The sequence below is a fragment of the Schistocerca gregaria genome, chromosome 3 (assembly GCF_023897955.1).
Source record: "Schistocerca gregaria isolate iqSchGreg1 chromosome 3, iqSchGreg1.2, whole genome shotgun sequence".
Classification (NCBI taxonomy): Eukaryota; Metazoa; Arthropoda; class Insecta; order Orthoptera; family Acrididae; genus Schistocerca; species Schistocerca gregaria.
Window position 1 is genome coordinate 401,263,030 of NC_064922.1, and position 22,308 is coordinate 401,285,337.

At 42.2% G+C, this 22,308-nt stretch overlaps 1 protein-coding gene across 1 annotated transcript in view; it reads left to right on the top strand.

Annotated features, from left to right (window-relative positions):
- LOC126356171 (teneurin-a) overlaps window positions 1–22,308 on the top strand; it is a 2,471,974-nt gene that overhangs the window by 804,780 nt on the left and 1,644,886 nt on the right. The window lies entirely within an intron of this gene.

The window sequence follows — 22,308 nt, forward strand, 5'->3', positions numbered from 1 at the left end:
ACCAAGTTGTTACTACGCTTCCATCAGCAACCGTGATGTGTGCTCGAATAACCTCGTGCTCGCAGGTCTGTTGCCACTTTCTTCATCGGCACTTAGCGCATGCGTCATTCCTCCTACTCCGACGCCCCTTCCGTAGTTTGTTTGTGTCACTTGGTCTACTGCCTTCTCTTTGAAGAACAATGACGAAACGTACTTTCGAAACGCCTCTCGTTTCAAATCGGCAGCAGCCCCAGACTGCATAGTAGGTTTACATATTTTTAATGAATCTCATTAAAAGCCTTCTGTAAATCAATGACACAAAGATAAGTTGGTCTGTTGTATTCAATGGACCTCTCTGCAACTTGGCTAAGAATGAGTACTGTACCTGTTCATGAGCTACCGGATCTAAAACCATATTGCTCCTCTGAAAAGGTTGTAATTTTTCTGTGAATTTAAGGGGGAACGCACGCGAAAGCAACCAATATCGTGAAATTTTTTTATTAGATTTTCATTTACTATATGGCATCGAAATTTCAATTCCTGAGTATTACCTTCCAATTCTGCTGGTAAGCGTTATAAAAATAATAATGAAGAAACCATGTAGGGGCCACTCCCCTTTGTTTTTCTGTGTTTACTCATACTATTTATTGCTGTGATGTTTTCATCCAGTTTTATACAGTCACAGTGTAGGAAATGTTTCGGAGATAAGCAGATCCAGAACTGCTGCAAAAGTGTGTGCATGGAAAAACTCAAATGTCGCAGTGAAAGTTACAAATCTCTGATAGAAAAACCATGCCCGGAGACAACATTTATTTCCACAACTGCTGACGAAGTTACAGCTTATGATGCTTGTTTATTTCTTCACTGTGCTAATCTTGGCAGACTAGGGACTCATAGAGGCTAGGATTTCATCCAGGAGTTTTGACACTGTCAATAGCGAAGGAAATCGATAACAGGAGAATTGACGCAGCTCAAGTTATTGTTATTCAATTCGAAAATCAAGTTAACCTAAGAGGAAAAGTAAAGAAAAGACTGCTTGAAGATGAAGAGCAGAATGCTTGTTGTTTGCACCAGTTCACCCGGGTAAACTGAGGCCTAATACATAACTGTCAAATGTTTGATTCAAAGTTTCCTGTAACCTATATTTTGAGAACTTAATGTTCCTTTCCCTCACAAATTACTGACATTACAGTTCTTAAATCTGGCATGCAAGTAGTGAAAACTATAGTGGAACAGTATTTGGCACCAATTTTCTTTTGCATTTGTGTATGAGAAAGGCTTAGGATTTGGTGCATATTTTTCACAGAAATTTGGACAATTGTAAAGATCTACCAAAAGAGGATATCAGAATTTTTTTCCACGATGTATGTAATAATGGTATATTAAACTTTGTATAAAAGTACATTAATTGTGACAGATTTTTCAAAAGCGGAACATTTGTACTCACCTTTTCGCAAAAATTTCAATCTTTTGCCATTAAAAACGTGTAACTTCAATAACATGAAAACGTATATGTATATCTACATAACATTCCTTAACAACTGTGCCAAATTTAGTTACGAGGAGTGTTTTCTAAATAAGTACCGTTTTGGAATTAAAAAAAGACATGCTAAGATATCTGAATAATTTTATTTTTACATGAAAGCCTATACCTTAATCTACTTTTCTACATAATTTCTGTCAGTATTGAGGCACTTGTCATAACGTTGTACCAGTTTTTGAATACCCTCCTCATAGAAGTCTGCCGTCTGACTTGTTAACGACTGCATCACCGCTGTATTGACATCATCATCGTCTTGAAGACGCTGACCGCCCAGGTGTTTCTTTACTACAAGAAACATTAGGAAAGTCATCCCGCAAGGAGGAAGTCGTAAAGCATTTGTTTTCTCTCACATTATTGTCCACCTACCGCAACAAACTTTCATTAACGACAGAAGGACGCCCACTCCGTTGTGGGATCATGCAGCTTTGTGCGGCCATCTTTAAATGCTCTTACCCACTTTCTTATCATTCCATTACTCATAATGTTTTCTCCGTAAACTGCACAGATCTCACGACAAATATCAATTGCTTTTAGGCCTTTTCACTAAGAAATCTTCTAAAAGCCCATACTTCACAGTCGGCGGGACTCACGGTTTTCGGAGGCATTTTAAACACAGTACACAACGTAAACAAGGAAGAATCAGACTGTAATGGCGTCAGTGCGTAGATTAAGGTACAGGCTTTCATGTAAAAATAAAATTATTGAGATACCTTATCAAGTCTCTTTTTAAATTTCAAAACAGCACTTACTTAAAAAAACACGCTTCATACATTGCCTTGAAAACTTTACACTTGATAAGGTTTTTTCGAAGTATTGCAACTCTGCATAGCTTCCCCCCTCCACACCCACCATCCCCCAAACCCTTCCTTTAGAACTGAACTTAGTAGATTGATCCCTCTGCAATCTGATGTGTCTTTCTTATCACCCTTTTTTTTTCATAGGAACAGTAATACTAGTTCTCCATTCATTTAGAATTTTATTATGAGTTATAACTACCCAATAGGGCCACATGAAAATTTTTGACAGGCCAAAACTCGAACCTAGCTTTCCCGTTTATCATGAGCGGTCGCTTTAACAACTTCTGCTGTCTGTGCAAGCACCCTGAACCAATACAGACTGGGTTGGTTCCTTTGTATTGGAGTCATACTGATACACACAGTAGTCGTCAATGATAAGTAAGCGGCCAGACGCAGCTGCAACATTCCCATTGCTGCCTCAGTTCGGCTGGTTGTTTTAATGGGTGTAAGCAAGCGCATTGTCCCACGGGTGGCTAGCTTTGTCGTATTCAAACTACATCTGCATCTACATACATACTCTTCAATCCACCATACGGTGCGTGGCGGAAGGTACCTCGTACCACAACTAGCATCTTCTCTCCCTGTTCCACATCCAAACAGAACGAGGGAAAAATGGCTGCCTATATGCCTTTGTACGAGCCTTAATCTCTCTTATCTTATCTTTGTGGTCTTTCCGCGAAATATAAGTTGGCGGCAGTAAAATTGTACTGCAGTCAATCTCAAATGCTGGTTCTCTAAATTTCCCCAGTAGCGATTCACGAACAGACCGCCTCCTTTCCTTCAGAGATTCCCACCCGAGTTCCTGAACCATTTCCGTAACACTCGCGTGATGATCAAACCTACTGGTAACAAATATAGCAGCCCGACTCTGAATTGCTTCTATGTCCTCCCTCAATCCGACCTGATAGGGATCACATACGCTCGATCAGTACTTAAGAATAGGTAGTATTAGAGTTTTATAAGCGGTCTCCTTTACAGATGAACCACATCTTCCCAAAATTCTACCAATGAACCTTCCCCACAACTGCCATTACATGCTTGTCCCACTTCATATCGCTCTGCAATATTACGCCCAAATATTTAATCGAAGTGACTGTGACAAGCGCTACACTACTAATGGAGTATTCAAACATTAGAGGATTCTTTTTCCTATTCATCTGCCTTAATTTACTTTTATCTATATTTAGAGTCAGCTGCCATTCTTTACAGCAATCACAAATCCTGTCCAAGTCATCTTGTATCCTTCTACAGTGACTCAACGACGACACCTTCCTGTACACCACAGCATCATCAACAAGCAGCCACACATTGCTATCCACCCTATCCAAAAGATCATTTATGTAGATAGAAAACAACAGCGGACCTACCACACTTCCCTGGGGCACTCCAGATGATACCCTCACCTCCGATGAACATTCACCATAGAGGACAACGTACTGGGTTCTATAACTTAAGAAGGCTTCGAGCCACTCACACACTTGGGAACCAATCCCACATGCTCGTACCTTAGTTAGGACTCTGCAGTGGGGCACCGAGTCAAACGCATTCCGGAAGTCAAGGAATATGGCATCCGTCTGATACCTTTCATCCATGGTTCGCAAGATATCATGTGAAAAAAGGGGGAGTTGCGTTTCGGCGGAGCGATGCTTTCTAAAGCCGTGCTGATGCATGGACAGCAACTTCTCTGTCTCAAGGAAATTCATTTTATTCGAACTGAGAATATCTTCGAGAATCCTGCAACAAACCGATGTTAAGAATATTGGTCTGTAATTTTGAGGATCCGTCGTTCTACCCTTCTTATACAGGGTGATACAAAAAGGTACGGCCAAACCTTCAGGAAACATTCCTCACACACAAATAAAGAAAAGATGTAATGTGGACATGTGTCCGGAAACGCTTAATTTCCATGTTAGAGCTCATTTTAGTTTCGTCAATATGTACTGTGCTTCCTCGATTCACCGCCAGTTGGCCCAATTGAAGGAAGGTAATGTTGACTTCGGTGCTTGTATTGACATGCGACTCATTGCTCTACAGTACCAGCATCAAGCACAACAGTACGTAGCATCAACAGGTTAGTGTTCATCACGAACGTGATTTTGCAGTCAGTGCAATGTTTACAAATGCGGAGCTGGCAGATGCCAATTTGATGTATGGATTAGCACGGGCAATAGCCGTGGCGCGGTACGTTCGTATCGTGAAAGATTTCCTGAACAAAGGTGTCCCGACAGGAAGACGTTCGAAGCAATTGACCGACGTCTTAGGGAGCACGGAACATTCCAGCCTGTGACTATCGACTGGGGAAGACCTAGAACGATGAGGACACCTGCAATGGACGAGGCAATTCTTCGTGCAGTCGACGATAACGCTAATGTCAGCGTCAGAGAAGTTGCTACTGTACAAGGTAACGTTGACCACGTCACTGTATGGAGAGTGCTACGGGAGAACCAGTTGTTTCCGTACAATTTACAGCGTTTGCAGGCACTATCAGCCACTGATTGGCCTCCACGGATACACTTCTGCGAATGGTTCATCCTCATTTCAGTGCAGATGTTCTCTTTACGGATGAGGCTCCATTCCAACGTGATCGAATTTTAAATTTTCACAGTCAACATGTGTGGGCTGATGAGAATCCGCACGCAATTGTGCAATCACGTCATCAACACAGATTTTCTGTGAACGTTTGGGCAGGCATTGTTGGTGATGTCTTGATTGGACCCCATGTTCTTCCACCTAAGCTCAATGGAGCACATTATCACGATTTCATACGGAATATTCTACCTGTGCTGCTACAACATGTGCCTTTACAACTACGACACAACATGTGGTTCATGCACGATGGAGCTCCTGCACTTTTCAGTCAAAGTGTTCGTACCCTTCTCAGCAACAGATTCGGTGACCGATGGGTTGTTAGAGGCGGACCAATTCCATGGCCTCTCCGCTCTCAACCCTCTTGACTTTCATTTATGGGGGCATTTGGAAGCTCTTGCCTACGGTAGCAAATGTAGAGACTCTTTGTGCTCGTATTGTGGACGGCTGTGATACAATACGCCATTCTCCAGGGCTGCATCAGCGCATCAGTGATTCCATGTGACGGAGGGTGTATGCATATATCCTCGCTAACGGAGTATATTTTGAACATTTCCTGTAACAAAGCGTTTGAAGTCACGCTGGTACATTCTGTTGCTGTGTGTTTCCATTCCACGATTAATGTAATTTGAAGAGAAGTAATAAAATGAGCTCTAACATGGAAAGTAAGCGTTTCCGGACACATGTCCACATGACATATTTCTTTTGTTTGTGTGTGAGGAATGTTTCCTGAAAGTTTTGCCGTACATTTATGTAACACCCAGTATACAGGCGTCACCTGCGGCTTTTTTTTTCCAGTCGCTCTGGACTTAACGTTGTGCAAGAGATTCGCTATAAATGCAAGCTAAGTAAGGAGCCAATGCAGTAGAGTACTGTCTATAAAACCGAATTGGAATCCCGCCAGGACCTGGGGATTTATTTGTCGGCTAAGGTGCTGAAAATTGATCAACGACTGATTTTCACTTTTCCCGCTATCGCCACGACTGTGAAACGCATCTGACTCGCTGGTTCGGTAGCACACGGCTGGAGCGGCGCAAATGCCGGCGCTGCGTCAGGGTGCGGCGCAAGCGGTCGGCATTCGAGTCGCGTGCCCGCCGTCGCGACGCTGCGCCGCGGTGTCGCATGCACGGCGCGGATTGGATCCGCGCGCGCCGCCTTACAAGATTGTTTGTGCTTTCTCCGGCTGAGCACACGCCGCAGCCGGCGGCGCGGTGTCCCTGGCAAGCGCGCGACAGCTGCCACTGCCTGTCGATCCTCTTATTTGATTCGCCTGCCGGCAGCCTCCTTCTGTCACCGCACCTGGGCCCAGGCTTCCGCGCGCGGGTCTCGTCGTCTTTTTCCTCTTGCTCCGTCACGGGCTGGCACCCGTATTGCAGCGTCACCGGGATTCCACCGTACAATCGAAGCGTACTCTTCTCTCTCTACGATCAGCAACACATTAAAGCAAGGTTACTCCAAGTCTCTTCGGGTTAGGTGCCGGATCATAAAATCAACTTCGTTCAATATTTCAGCGACCTAGCTGTTTGCTACCTTCAGGAGAACGCTGCTGAGTCTTGTAGAAAGCTAATGCCGAGGCTCCACATGGTCGCCCTATATAGGCCTCCTTACTGTACACGGCGCATGCGCTGCTCATCGAGGTTGCTGCCATCCAAGATTGCGCAGGTGGCGCCGCCCTTAGCAGAAGACCGGCGGCAACGATATATCGCGCTCATTCTGCTTTGATGAGGGCTAGTACAGAGTTCCACGTCCTAAGATGAAACCCATTGTATATAATAATAAAATTATGTGCCAACCTAATTTTAGCTGTTCCTTTCTACATCTACATCCATACTCCGCAAGCCACCTGACGGTAGGCAGCAGAGGGTACTTTGAATACCTCTCTCGGTTCTCCCTTCTATTCCAGTCTCGTATAGTTCGTGGAAAGAAAGATTGTCGGTATGCCTCTGTGTAGGCTCTAATCTCTCTGATTTTATCCTCGCGAGATATGCGTAGGATGGAGCAATATACAGCTTGACTCCTCGGTGAAGGTATGTTCTCGAAATTTCAACAAAAGCCCGTACCGAGCTACTGAGCGTATCTCCTGCAGAGTCTTCCACTGGAATTTACGTATCATCTCCGTAATGCTTTCGCGATTACTAAATGATCCTATAACGGAGCGCACTGCTCTCCGTTGAATCATCTTTATCTCTTCTATCAACCCTATCTGGTACGGGTCCCACACTGGTGAGCAGTACTCAAGCAGTGGGCGAACAAGTGTACTGTAACCTAATTCCTTTGTTTTCGGATTGCCTTTCCTTAGGATTCTTCCAATGAATCACAGTCTGGCATCTGCTTTACCGACGATTAATTATATATGGTCATTCCATTTTAAATCATTCCTAATGCCTACTCCAAGATAATTTATGGAATTAACTGCTTCCAGTTGCTGACCTGCTATATTGTAGCTAAATGATAAGGAATCTTTCTTTCTATGTATTCGCAACAAGTTACACTTGTCTACATTGAGATTCAGTTGCCATTCCCAGCACCACGCGTCAATTCGCTGCAGATCCTCCTACATTTCAGTACAATTTTCCATTGTTACATCCTGTCGATATACTACAGCATCATCCGCAAAAAAGCCTCAGTGAACTTCTGATGTTATCCACAAGGTCATTTATGTACATTGTGAATAGTAACTGTCCTACGACACTCTCCTGCGGCACACCTGAAATCGCTCTTATTTTGGAAGGCTTCTCTCCATTGAGAGTGAGATGCTGCGGTCTGTTATCTATGAACTCTTCAATCCAATCACACAATTGGTGTGATAGCCCATATGCTCTTACTTTGTTCATTAAACGACTGTGGGGAACTGTATCGAACGCCTTTCGGAAGTCAAGAAACACAAATCTACCTGGGAACCCGTGTCTATGGCCCTCTGAGTCTCGTGGACGAATAGCGTTCTTTACAAACGCTGACCCAAAATCTTCGAGAATACAGCACTGAGAACTTCAACTTTGCTACCAAAGTGTTTCCGGAGGCACGCACATGATAACATCATCGTCTCGCTTCTTGGACGTGATGCTCTCAACTGATTTTTATACCCCTACAGCTGTCCTCACTTCCAGCATTAAATTTACCATGGTTATTGAAAGTGATGGGATGCTTGCGTTGTTGGACGTCGTTTATTAAAAGAAAGCAAGATGGGACTCTGAGATGTAGTGTTCATCGAAAGCCGACACACACCTACCGGTATTTGCACGGTAGGGCCTGTGATCCACGCAATAGTGTCCTTAAGGTTCTGGTACACAGAACATACGCCATTTCCGACGAGGGCAGTTTAACCCAAGAACTTGTGTATTTCATGGTTGTTCATAAGGAAAATGGATGCTCTGAGAAGCAGATTCGGAGGGAGTTTGGTCCATCCCGGGAGGCGCGTGAACAGTAACGTAGATCTGTGACCTTTATTCTTTATACTAGGAGCTTGTCGTTTAAGATTGGAATAATGTAAAGAATTGTAACATTAAGAGTATGTTCCGTCCAACTCCGAAGACTAGGGCACTCCTCGGCTCTGTGGAAGATAATTTGACGCTTAGGAAGCCTGGCGTATATAAAACTCTGTGTCAGTGTGAGAAGACTTACATCGGCTGTTCGATTCGCACAGTTCGGAAAACGTGCGTGGAACAGCGCCACAATACGAGGCTACAACAGCCGGAAAAATCTGTCGTGGCAGAACGTTGTTCAAATGATGGACAAGGACTGAAACTTGAGGAAACTGTGTTAGTTGTTAACACTTCGGTTTTTGGGACAGTGTTTTAAAGAGGTTATTGAAATTATGTTGGCAGACAAATTGATTAATAGAGACAAAGGCTTTCCTCGTGTCGGGACGTGGAACAAAGCATTACTCGCATCAAACACGACGTTCTCCGGTGTAGCCAGTTCGAAAGTGAAAATAGTCTCTGAGTGCTATATACCATCTCCACCTGTGCTCTACGAGGGCGGCGCCATCTGCCCTGTCTTGGAGGGCAGTAACTGCAATGGGCGGCGCATGAGCCTTATACGGTACGGAGGCCTAAATAGGACGACTATCTGCAGCCATGTTATCAGTTTTCAGCGGGACTCAGTAACAGCTTTCTCCTGCAGGTGGTGAACGATTCAGTTGCCGAAATACTGAATCAAGCTGATTTTAGAATCAGGCAGCAAACCCGAAAAGCCTTTTAAGACTTGTTACGCCGGGAAGGCCTACAAAGTCACAGGGGAACTCCAACCGTTTAGGCTTTACATCTGCTACGTGCAATTTAATCCATTTAGAGATCTACTAACTTTAAAATTAATAAAGGTTTAAGCACTAAGCAACACCATAGCCAAAACTAACCATTTTAATTACACAAAATACATGAAAGGCAATTTTCCGTCCATAAATAGTTGAAATCCCACTACTCAGTTTTCGGAATATGTGAGAAAAATCTCACACCATAGAAAACGTTTATTCAACTTAACGAGATACTTTGCTCTGCAAATCATTGGCGAGTTCATTATAATTTGGTGAATAATTTTTCAGAGCCAACCTTACACGGTCGGAAAGATGACTATCACTCAGTTTATTTTTACACTTATATGTCGCTATTTTGATCGTTGAAAACGTTGTTTCACATAGGTAAGTTAATCTAAAACAATATAAAGCATATGATGCGAATTTTACAACTTAACAGTAGGTTTTTACACTCACTAATTGCCAAAAGTTATCTTCATTGTATTCTTACTTTAAGGAAGCGTGATTTTGAAATTGAATTATTTCCTCTTCCAAGTTCAGTCTCACTACAACAGCAAAGAGTATTCATTTTGCTTGAAATATCTTCCACATGCAGTTTCTTGAAAGGAAAAGCTGTGAAAACTAGAACAGGTTCCATTGTCTTGCAGTCTCAACATCGGTTTTCAAACTCTGCCTTCAGTGTTGTCAGGTTGGCCGTAGACTACTTTGCAACTTTTTCATCCAGTGATGATTTTTGATCCGACACTTTTAATTTCTGTAACTATTTTTCCCAAAGGTAGATGTAACATCATCGTGCAGAAAGAAAGATAGTTGCTTGGCGCGAGCGTTTAAGGCAGTGAAACGTATGTAGAGATGAAACAGGCTGAGACGGCGTTGTTGGATTTACCACTTAAAAATACCGTGCACAACGCTCATTGTCAGCAAACTGGTATTATACAAAAAACAGTTCATTGCGAACAAAGATTTTGAAAGATTGACTCATACAGCCGTAGCGATCGACTGGTCGCTCGCGATCGACGGATTGAGCAGCCCTGCGTTAAGGGGACGAAATGAAGCATTAAGAACATTCACATCAACCACGTCTGTACTCCACAAGTGAGCAGAGTACGCATAGTGTACCACAACACTCTCATCCCATCCCCCGTCTACGTATTCTTCTCCCAGATTCCACACAGAAAGAAACATTGTCGGCAGCATTCTGTATACAACAGAATTTCTGTAATTTTAGCGTCTTGTTAACTAAGCGAGTTACGCATTAGGGTCAAGTAGTAACATGACGTATAAGGCAGGCGACATACCCCCAAACTTCAAGAAAAATGTATTAATTCCATTTGAAAACGTGACAGGTGGTGACATGTATGCATGTTACACAGCCATAAATATAATAAGTCATGATTAGACTTTCCTTTCCTATCATTTCTTGTGACACGAAATATTTACAGAAGAGTTATTGAAGCTAAGGTGTTATGCCAACAAAGTTAACATTTGTGTGTACCAACATCCTAACCTTTAGAGGGCTTCTTGGTATTTTTTTACATCTATTATCCATATATGAATGTATTACCGTAGGAAGTCGTTAGCTGGGAATCCGTAACGAGTAATATTAGTTATTACGTAGTTAACGGAGTACGACTGAAATTATTAGATATAGGAAACTATACATCCACACGCAGTCTATATGTTGTTGTCTGAAATCACGCTCTGTTCTATCCCCAATATTTGCAAACAGAAATGGAATGGTTACTGGTTTTTTGCATAAAACCACAAAGAACAATGCAAAAAATATTTTCCAATTCATGTAAATGTAAGCTCTATGTAGCTGTCATACGTAAATCTACATTTCCTTTCACCGTTTGCATGACAGTCTATCGTTACTGTTTTAAGTGAAGACAAACAACTACCTAAATACTGATTTAAATCGTTCATAAATCCAGTGTTAATCGGCCGACTGATGTCGTCCGTTGCTGCCATTGTCTGGAGTTCTTTATAATCAGTTTATTAGGGATGCATAGGATGAGTGAAAACGCCAAATGGCTAAAGCTGTTAACTACAATAATGTAAGTGATTTTGTCGTTGGTATAATGCGTTGTTTCTCTTGATGTGACGTGTGGATATACATTCGAAACTACGTCTCCGCAAAAATTTTGAACGAAATATATTACACCAAAAACTGTATTCCTGGCATTAGAGTAGTCTCTGCCGTTAGAAATTATTGCATGTCACTAGGACATAGCAAATATTAGTTACCAGTTGGCAATGTATAATGTTTCAGACAGTTAAGACCTTTGAAATCGAAAAAGATGAAGAGTTCAAAGTAGTAGGACTGGGGAGCAAGGCATAGGACAGACATGAAAATAGTAAGGTTCCTGTCAGGACCGAACGGTCGTAATCAATCATTGCATAAGCCTAGATAATTTCTCGTATTTTACATGTTGGTCAAAGATTCATGGACATGAGCTGCTCAGTATTGATGAAATACCTTTTCTTTCCTTTTTTCTTCAGCGTCATTTACTAGTGTTAGCATCGCACGCTATCAATTCGAAGCTTCATCTCCAGGCGGCTTGATAGGATCTAGAGTGATTGATGCGTTTTATTAATGCGCTAGAAGATGAAGCTGTGCTAGCAGGAAATGGATACCGTGTATATCTAGCGCCTGCAAATATAGTTGAAAAAAGGGAAACAGTCTTTCGCATTCTCTGTGTTAACTTTTCTAAAAGAGAGTATTGGAGCATTTACGCACTGGATACACAGAAGGGTGATGGTCTAAAAAGAAACTGTGGCTGCAAGCACTATGGTTGTATTAAAATGTATGATAGCAGCCCTCTTCATCTCGGCCGAGTTATCTCCTACAGAGCCCGCATCTCGTGGTCGTGCGGTAGCGTTCTCGCTTCCCGCGCCCGGGTTCTCGGGTTCGATTCCCGGCGGGGTCAGGGATTTTCTCTGCCTCGTGATGGCTGGGTGTTGTGTGTTGTCCTTAGGTTAGTTAGGTTTAAGTAGTTTTAAGCTCTAGGGGACTGATGACCATAGATGTTAAGTCCCATACTGCTCAGAGCCATTTGAACCATTTATCTCCTACAGCAGAATATCTGCTGAAAGATTTTCTTAGTAACCTAAACTGGCTATCTATTGCCAATGCTCTTTTCATTGCAGGAATGAAACATTATGAAATATATTTTACGCTCGTCTAGATTAAAAACCAAACAAACTTTCGTCCATATAACAGCATTATTTTAATTTCCAGTCGATGATAACAGTAAGTAGAAATGTGAACGTAGTATGCGAAAGAGCGAATTTCAGTGTAGATGCATTAACTGAAGCTCAACAGTATCGGCGCAGTCAAATAAGGGATGTAAACGATAACATATCAGTTTTCAGATTCTGTAGCTTTTAGAGAATGTAAATTCTAATAGGTTAGGGCAATAATAGGAGAATTTGATTCATTGTTATGCGAAGGTGCTATACAGTCTCACGGTATTTCTTACTGGTAGGAAATAAACATTGTTCTACGTCGGCAGCACTATAATATCTTCGGAACTAATTCGGCGTTTAGCTCTTGTCGTACAAGGTTGTAACCTCTTGCAGGACAACTCACGTGTAACTAGTATGGATTTTATAGATTGTTGCTTGGTTTCGTTTGTTAAGTAGAAATTTTAAAGTAATATTCGCCAGCATAGCATAAAGATGATCATTATCGGCTGAAACTGCTCGTCATTTATTGTAATCTACGAGTCGACAATGGAGTAAATTATATGTTTCTAATACCAGAATGTATTAAGAATTTTATACATGCAGCACGTTCCACGTTGGCACTAAAAGCGCATTTAACACATGACCATAAAGTTTATCATACAAATTACACTACCTGACAAACAGAAAACCTCCCAGAAGAATGTCGGCGTAACTTCGAACCTGTGATCAGAGTTGTAATTCTCTGTGACACGCAGAATGATTACCAGAGTGCATCAGTGTTGTTCGTGTTTGGTGTTGTTACCAATTCCAGCACAACAAACAAGGGGCGCGAACATCGCCAAATGTTGAGTGATCACTGTGAGGTACTCGAAGTGCGGTGTACGCGTTTGAGACACTGTTATGTACATAGAAGGGGCGTTCGAGAAGTGAGTGCAAAGTCCGAGAGATGGCACCACCGGCGCGTATCGAGGTCATGTTTAGTTAGTAGCATCGTTGGAAAGAACGCATACGTTTCAGCCATATTGGTCTATTCCTTAGTGTTTGGCATTCGTATGAATCATGGAAGTCGAGTGATTGTGAAAAATGGACGAAGAAGAATTTCGTGTGCTGATTAAACATTATGAAAGGCAAAACGCCTCGGGAGACTAAAGACAAGCTTGATAAACATTACGGTGACTCTGCACCTTCGATTAGAACAGTTTATAACTAGTTTCAAAATTTTCGGAGAGTGATGCTGAACGTTCTGGACGCCCTGTGGAGGTTACGACTCCAGAAATCATTGATAAAATCCATGACATGGTGATGGATGACAGAAGAGTTAAGGTGCGTGAGAGTGCTCTAGTGCTGTGAGAATCTCCAGTGGACAGCTACACAATATTTGGCACAAACATTTGTACATGAGAAAGGCATCTGCAAGATGGGTTCCGCGATTGCTCACGCTTGAGCAAAAACGGATTCGTCTGAAGTGTTGCAAGGATGGTTTGCAGCTGTTCAGGAAGAATCCACAGGACTTTAACCATTGTTTCGTCTCTGTGGATGAAACATGGATACATTACTATACTCCTGAGACCAATCTAAACAATGGGTTACCAAGCGAAAATCTGCACCAAAAAAGGCGAAGGCCTGTCCTTCGGCCGGAAAGGTTATAGCGATTGTCTTTTGGGATTCGCAGATGATAATTCTCATCGTCTATCTGAAAGAGGGTAAAACTATTACAGGTGCATATTATTCATCGTTAGTGGACCGTTTGAAAACTGAGCTGCAAGAAAAACCCTGGCGACTGGACCGCAAAAAGGTCCTGTTCCATCACGACAATCACCAGCACACACCTCAGCAGTTATGGTCACAAAATTAATGGAAACAGAATCCAACTCATTTCACATCCTCCATATTCTCCAAACGTCTGTCTTCTGTCTTCGGACTGTTTACAAAAGCTATCAGTCATCACATCATGTTGAAATTCTGTTCTGCACCTACTTACAATCATCCAAGGACGACAGTCTCTTCAGACAATGACATCGTCAAAGATAATCTCATACTGATTTCCTCCATATCTGATAAGAATGTATTCTGAGTATTTTAGTGACTATACTGGGTGGTCCATTGATCGTGACCGGGCCAAATATCTCACGAAATAAGCGTCAAACGAAAAAACTACAAAGAACGAACTTGTCTAGCTTGAAGGGGGAAACCAGATGGCACTAAGGTTGGCCCGCTAGATGACGCTGCCATAGGTCAAACGGATATCAACTGCGTTTTTTAAAAATAGGAACCCCCATTTTTATTACGTATTCGTGTAGTACGTAAAGAAATATGAATGTTTTAGTTGGACCACTTTTTTCGTTTTTTTGATAGATGGAGCTGTAATAGTCACAAATGTGTAAGTACGTGGTATTACGTACCATTCCACCAGTACGGACGGTATTTGCTTCGTGTTAAAGTGGACCGTTTACCAATTGCGGAAAAGGTCGATAGTGTGTTGATTTATGGCTATTGTGATCATAATGCACAACGGGCGTGTTCTATGTATGCTGCTCAGTATCTTGGACGACATCATCCAAATGTCCGGACCGTTCGCCGGATAATTACGTTATTTAAGGAAACAGGAAGTGTTCAGCTACATGTGAAACGTCAACCACGAGACGTGCAACAAATGATGATGCCCAAGTAGGAGTTTTAGCTGCTTTCGCGGCTAATCCGCACATCAGTAACAGACAAACTGCGCGAGAATCTCAAAAACGTCGGTGTTGAGAATGCTACATCAACATCGATTGCACCTGTACCATATTTCTGTGCGCCAGGAATTGCATGGCGACGACGTTGAACGTCGTGAACAGGTCTGCCACTGGGCACAAGAGAAATTACGGGACGATGACAGATTTTTTTGCACGCGTTATATTTACCGACGAAGCGTCATTCACCAACAGTGGTAACGTACACCGGCATAATATGCACTATTGGACAACGGAAAATCCACGATGGATGCGACAAGTGGAACATGAGCGACCTTGGCGGGTTAATTTATTGTGCGGCATTATGGGAGAAACGATAAGTGGCCCCATCTTATCGATGGCAATCTACATGATGCAGTGTATGCTGATTTCCTACGTAATGTTCTACTGTTGTTACTACAAGATGTTTCACTGCATGACAGAATGGCGATGTACTTCCAACATGATGGATTTCCGGTACATTTCTCGTGTGCGGTTAAAGCGGTATTGAATAGCATATTTCATGACAGTTGGATTGGTCGTCGAAGCACCATGCACTGACTTTATCATCTACCTTGCGCAGAAATGATGAGAGCACGGTAATAAAGAATGGAGCACGTACAGACCAATATTGAGCGCCATCTACACGTCTCTCTGTAAGTGGACTCGTCAGAAAGCTGCTAACTGTGGAACGCATCGCAGCGTGGCTTCCAGAGAGTAAATGTATATTTACGTGACTTCACATCTCTTGTTAGCTACTATGATCCTAATAGAGTAGTGGTACGAGTAAAATTATTTAGAGAAAAAAAGGCTGCTGTTGGTGAACGGTAAGCACCTAGCAAACCTTAATAAAATATTTTCATTGAATCACAGCAGACAACTGCAAGTTCACGTTACAGACTTGAGGCGTGTATTTCAAGGTAATGTCTTTCAGTCCACCGACAGACATTTTAATGGAGACTGCCTACGCTTGTTCAAGTCACGTGAGCACGATTCCAGAACATCAATTTATTTAATGCCCTGTTATTTAAACGCACTTTACATGTTAGCGAAATGTATTAATGAGGGCTGATTATTTTCAAACAGTGTTAACGCAATTTGGAATATTGTCTTAGTAAATAAAATTTTACTTTGTAACATGTTTTTCTGGAGTATTTTTGTGCATATGGTGATCACTTATTTTCTCTTTTACAGGTAAGCTCACCTCATGAAGGCGTCATTTGCTCGATAGCTTCAAACTGTAAGTGAACGTTAATTTTAATAATAGTAATATACGACGCTGCATAGATACTGCTTAGACATCGGTGGTACTTTTAAGAAAAACTGTAATCATCAAACTTCAATTTTATGAATGAAAAATCTCTTGTGGTCTAACAAAAGAAGCAAAAGTGATTCAGGAGAAAATAAAACGTGATAACCATTACACACCTCGGAGACTTTTTCTTGGAGTTACTAAACAACGACAATGACCATGAATAGAAACTTGTCATCTTTTAATGGCAGAAGAGGAATGAGGAAGAAACTATCGCAACCCTGAGTGTGGCCATTATTGACAGTGACTCCTTGGCTCGTGAAAATGCTTGGCTGTTGTTGCAATCGGCGGTGTTGATGTGCTCTGGAGGCAGACACGGACCGTATATGTGATAACGAAAGGGGTTTGTAATAAGAAATCTGTATTACTCGGATCCTTTGTTATTATGCATAAATCACGACAAATATGCTTCATTTTTCTATTTACACTTTAAAAATACTAGCAATCACATCGATGTTTGCAGTTTTTACACATGAGAACGTGAAAAATTTTGGTTTTCACTCAATATTTTATATAGGAGATCAACCATGATGAGTAACGCATGGAGAGCTATGAACAGTGAGTGAATCATGCAGCGTAGATTCATTACGACCCATCGCTGTTGTGATCTTCAGATTACACATTATACATTATACCTAGTCACCCTGGACACCAGACCAATCATTAACTGGGCGTTACGTGGATTGACACACTATTTACGATATTCCAGGTCGCCACTGAAAAGCGTCTCACCTGCTGATGGCATGCTGTTAATTATAACGAGGTAGAGTGTATCGCTGCAAGCATGCCGTATTTCGACAGTTGCAGCAACAACAACCTCCACTATCCTGACGAGATACACGTTCAGAAATGGCGGTGGGTAATAGGTAACAAGCTGGCTGCAACTTGTCAAGCATCAGCTGTACATGGTCTGAGATACAGTCACTGGTAGAAAGATAGTCCTACACGTACAGCATTTTGCAGTCATTTCAGATGCATACACCTATTGCGGTATCCGATACAAGTAATTGTTCTAGCAAGGATATCACCAACAATCCGTATCAAGTGACACTAGCGAACTATCCATGATTTTCACTGTACGATAAACGATGATTGAATAGGTAGATGGTGTCATTTATACCAAAGGGTGCTTCCATTCCTGAGAAAACAGAAGCCAGAATATCACAGTGGCTTTAACGTCTTCAAAGAAACCATCCAAGAAATATTTGAGTTTTGAAATAAATCTGTGTACTCGTTACTGCCAGCTCTTGTGTGTAGGGTCGATAGCGACAGCACAGTTGCATATGTAAAACGGTTTTCTTTGAAGGATAGTATATGTCTAATGACCACAGAAAATATTTTTGCAATTCCGATGTAACAAAATATTGCTCGCTGTCTCTTTGCAGCAACTACCTCTAAACAACAATGAAAACAGCTAAATGCACAACATTGCATGATGTGATACAAATTGTTTCATATCTGGTTTGGTACTTATTACATTTTGTGTGTATCTTAATTGCGATTTGTCGTTAAAAATGGAAGAGTGACAGTTAGTTCGCAACTGTAACGACCATTTTCAGTAGAAATTGGCAATATGCTGACAGTCTGACAATGATCATCCTTTGCTTTAATCATAAGGAAGGCTTAGGAGGGATCTGTACACCTAATTTTCGCTTCAGTCGACTGTTCTGTGACATCATCAGAATATCTCTAGTTATATACATGTGGTGCGTGTTCTTTCAGATCTTTCTGAAAGACCAGACACCATTTTGATCCAGCAGCCTCAATGACTTAAGGGACTAAGGAATTACAGCCATTGGTGGCGAATGGGCATTGATAGGAAGTAATGGGGAAGTTGAACATTTGTGGCAGATCGAACCCGGATCTCGTGCTTATTGAGCAGATGATCTGACCAATCGTGGTCATGGTCTATAATACCTTTGTGTCTTAATTCAGAACAGCTGCTGGACCAAAACTGTTTCTTTTCTTTCGGAAAAGACTGAGGGAACAGACACATATATATACTTCAGGCAATGACGGCCAACGCTCTTCTGTGCCGATGCACACCAGGCTAGAACTCTTACGGGCGTAATGAGAATAATTGGCGGGGGCGCTACTTTAGTAGTATGTGAACGAGTTAAGAATTTGATCCGACAGGAGGCTTGGTAGAATAGTCCGTACAATTGCGATGGTCATTGTGTCCTGATATCGAGGTGGTCATAGCACCTGCCCAGTAATAGAAGAGCCGGTTTCGAATCCTCCCCACAAATATTAAGTTTTCCCCATTAATTTCAGTTTATGCCCAGTCGCAGCCAATGCTGTATTTTCTTTGTGTCTTATCTGTAGTTAGCTCAGAGGCCAAAACGACTGTGGATTCAACATCGGTATCGGATATTTAAGTCTCTTGTAACGCGACAAGGTCATCCTACCCTGACCTCATGTTTAGGGATTTTTCACTGGCCGGATATATTTTCAAGACTGCATTTTTTAAAAAGTTTTGTTGGAATTTATCCTTCCTTCTAGAATTCTCATTCTCAACCTAGGGTTATCCCACATCTAGATAATAAGCTATAGGTATATTAGTCACCGCTTTAGACACTGCAGAAGACCATGATCTTGTTGTCATGTTACTCTCCACAACACCGTCATGACAGTGAAGTGGCGCGTATGTGCCAGTGGGTTGTGTGGAATCATTGGAGTAAGAGCTTCCACGTGGAGACGTGACAAATGTCAAATATGAACTGTAATGCTTCTACGTGCACATCACCACACAGTGATTGAAGTTCCCCAATTTTTTGGCGTATCAAAGCGGAATGTCCATCGTGTCAAAAAGTAACGCTGCACCACTCGCGGACACGTGAGACGGCAGGAAAATAACAGTTGTAAAAAAATGATAACTGATAGCGAACAGACACGAATGTCACCTGTTCTCATTAACTATCTTTATCAAACCCGGGAAGAGTTACTGCTGTCGTTGAATGCAGGTCCATCTCAACAAGAACCCGATTCAAGGTTGAGAAGGGAAGTGCATGGAAAGGAGGTTTGGAGTTGGGTATCTCGCAAAAGGCCACTGTTCACAGAAACACATAAAGCTGCACGTCTTCAATGGTCCAAAAAACAAAGAAACTGCAGCTGACAGAAGGCTGTAGTATGGTTAGACGTTTTAAGATTTTGCCACTTTTCGTATTATGCAAGCCGCTGAGTGCAACGAACGACTAGTGTGACGTTTGACCTGCACTGGGTTCAGGCAGCAAACAGATTTTTTTGAGGGGGCGAGGGGGTTGGAGATGGGGGAGGGGGGAGTGTTTCTTACTTTGTTTTGACGCCTTTTATTTAGTTTACCTTCAACCAGGTTGCGTAATTCAACATAATCGGTGATCTAGTGCCGCACTCTCTTCCTGACAAATTTCCTATGTTGATTTTCATCCTACAGGAAGGAAACATTGATGTTCACAGAGCTGCATGCATGGCTTCCTGGTCTAACAAGCACTCAGACACCCATTCGCAAAATGACGGACTTGCTAAATGAGCCCGTCTTTGTCCCATAGTGTGTTTATGGGACTGTTTGGAGTAGCTGGTGAAATCGACACCCTGGTTCTACTCGATCTAGTCCATACTGAGTGTCTCAAGAAACGTGTGGACATTGTCAAAACAAGAGTCTGCGTTACACAGTATCTTCATTTTCACCTACGTACACGTACTAAAGTCACCGTGTGGAGCATGATGGACGAAACCTTGTAAGTATGCTAGTCATTACCTGTCCTGTTCCACTTGGAAATGGAGTGAAGGGAAAACGATTGTTTTATTGGCATCCGTATAAGCCCTGGCTAACCTTGTCTTTGCAACGGTACAATGGTTTTGCAGTGTGTATCGTTTACCAGTTTCTAAACTTACTCTCTACGACCACATATTCGTGCAGCGATAAGTAATCATGAAGACCTTACAAAATTATAAGCAGTGGCATACATCAAAAAATTTCAGAACTTTCTGCAAGATCATGACCGCTAAGTCAAATCTAGTTACAGATCAGTAAAATAAAAATGTAACAGCTATTCGTGGCTATTTGATGGAAAAATTTCTCGACATTGTTTTTCAAAAAGAATATCTTACTCCTCCTTGGATTTTCTTAAGAGTTCACTCAGAATTTCCTGGAAACGTGTGTTTTCATCAAAAATCTAGAAGCACGCCTGTCAATATTTTGGATATATTCCTTTAATCCAGCTTGCGATCCCAAATACTTGAGGAGTAACCAAGAATCGGTGGCACAAGTGTTGTGAATGCAGTCTCCGCTACAGATGAAGTGCACTTTTCTAAAATTCTCCCAGTAAAACGAAAAGACCATTCGCGTTCCATACAACCTATGTTACGTGCCTCTTCCGTTACACACTGCGTTACGCCTATATATTTAATCGGAGTTACTGTATCATCACACTAAAGAGAATTTATGTCCACATCATCATACAACCCTCTCCAGCCAGTCGCCCATGGCACTTTCCCATACACTACAGTGTCGTCTGCAAACATTCGCACATTGCTGTTATGTTATCTGTCAGATATTTTATGTATGTATAACAGCAAGGGCGGCTCTAGTACACTTCTATGAGCCATTCCTAACGATATCGTTTCTCCCATCGCTCGCCGTCCGGGGCAACGTAGTGGGTTGTAATACCTAAAAAGTCTTCGAGTCGCTAACATATCTGACTACCTATTCCATATCTCGGACTTTATTGAGCAGTCAACAGTTTGCATTGCATTAAACACATCAATATATTCAGGAATCTGAGGTGGTAAGGTGGTAAGGTAGTATGGGACCAAACTGCTAATGTCATCGGCCCCTAAGCTTACACACTATTTAGTCTAACTTAAACTAACTTATGCTAAGAACAACGCACACACCCATGCCAGAGGGAGGACTCGAACCTCCGACGGAGGGAGCCGCGCGGACCGTGAAAAGACGCCCAGACCGCGCAGCTACCCAACGCGGCCGGGAATCTGCCTGTTGCCCCTCTTCCATGGATCCCAAGATGATGAGCAAGGAAAACGCAAGCTGAGTTCTCCATGAGTGGTGCTCCCTGAATCCGAACTGACATGTGGACACAAATTCCTCTATCCCAATAAATTTGATTTTGTTCGAACTTAGAAAATGATCAAGAATTCTGCAGCAAAGAGAAATCGTGGATACTGATCTGTCTTAGTGCAGACGTGTTGTTTCATCCTCCTTATTTACGAGAATCCGGAATTCTCACTTCTTATATACGAGAATCTCCTGTGCATTTTTCCAGGCGATTCGGACAATGCGCTGGATGATAAATTCGAACAAATGCGAGGCCAAGGTCCAAGATTATTAGCATGGTGTGTCGTGGGAACGGCTGCTGTTTTGTCACATGTGCTTATCCCGTACATGAAGTGGCTGCTCATCTACATATTCATGACTACTCTCCTGTTCACATTTAAGTGCCTGGCAGATGGTTCATCGATCCACTTTTAAGCTAATTCTCTACCGTTTCATTTTCAAACGGAGCGCGAAAAAAACTAATACTTAAATCTTTCCGTGCGAGCTCTGATTCCTCTTATTCCTCTTATATTTATCGTGATGATTATTTCTCGCTATGCAGGTGGGCGCTAAAAAAATATTTTCACAATCTGAGGAGTGGGTGAATGCAATTTCATGAGAAGTTCTAGCCGCAGCGAAAAGCGACTTTCTTTCAGTGACTGATACATCAATTGTTATATCGTACCTGTGAGTTCAAATTCAAATGGCTCTGAGCACTATCGGACTTAACTTCTGAGGACATCAGTCGCCTAGAACTTAGAACTACTTAAACCAAACTAACCTAAGGACATCATACACATCCATGCCCGCGGCAGGATTCGAACCTGCAACTGCAGCGTTCGCGCCGTACAAGGCTTTAGCGCCTAGAACCACTCGGCCACTCTGGCCGGAGTACCTGTGGGACTCT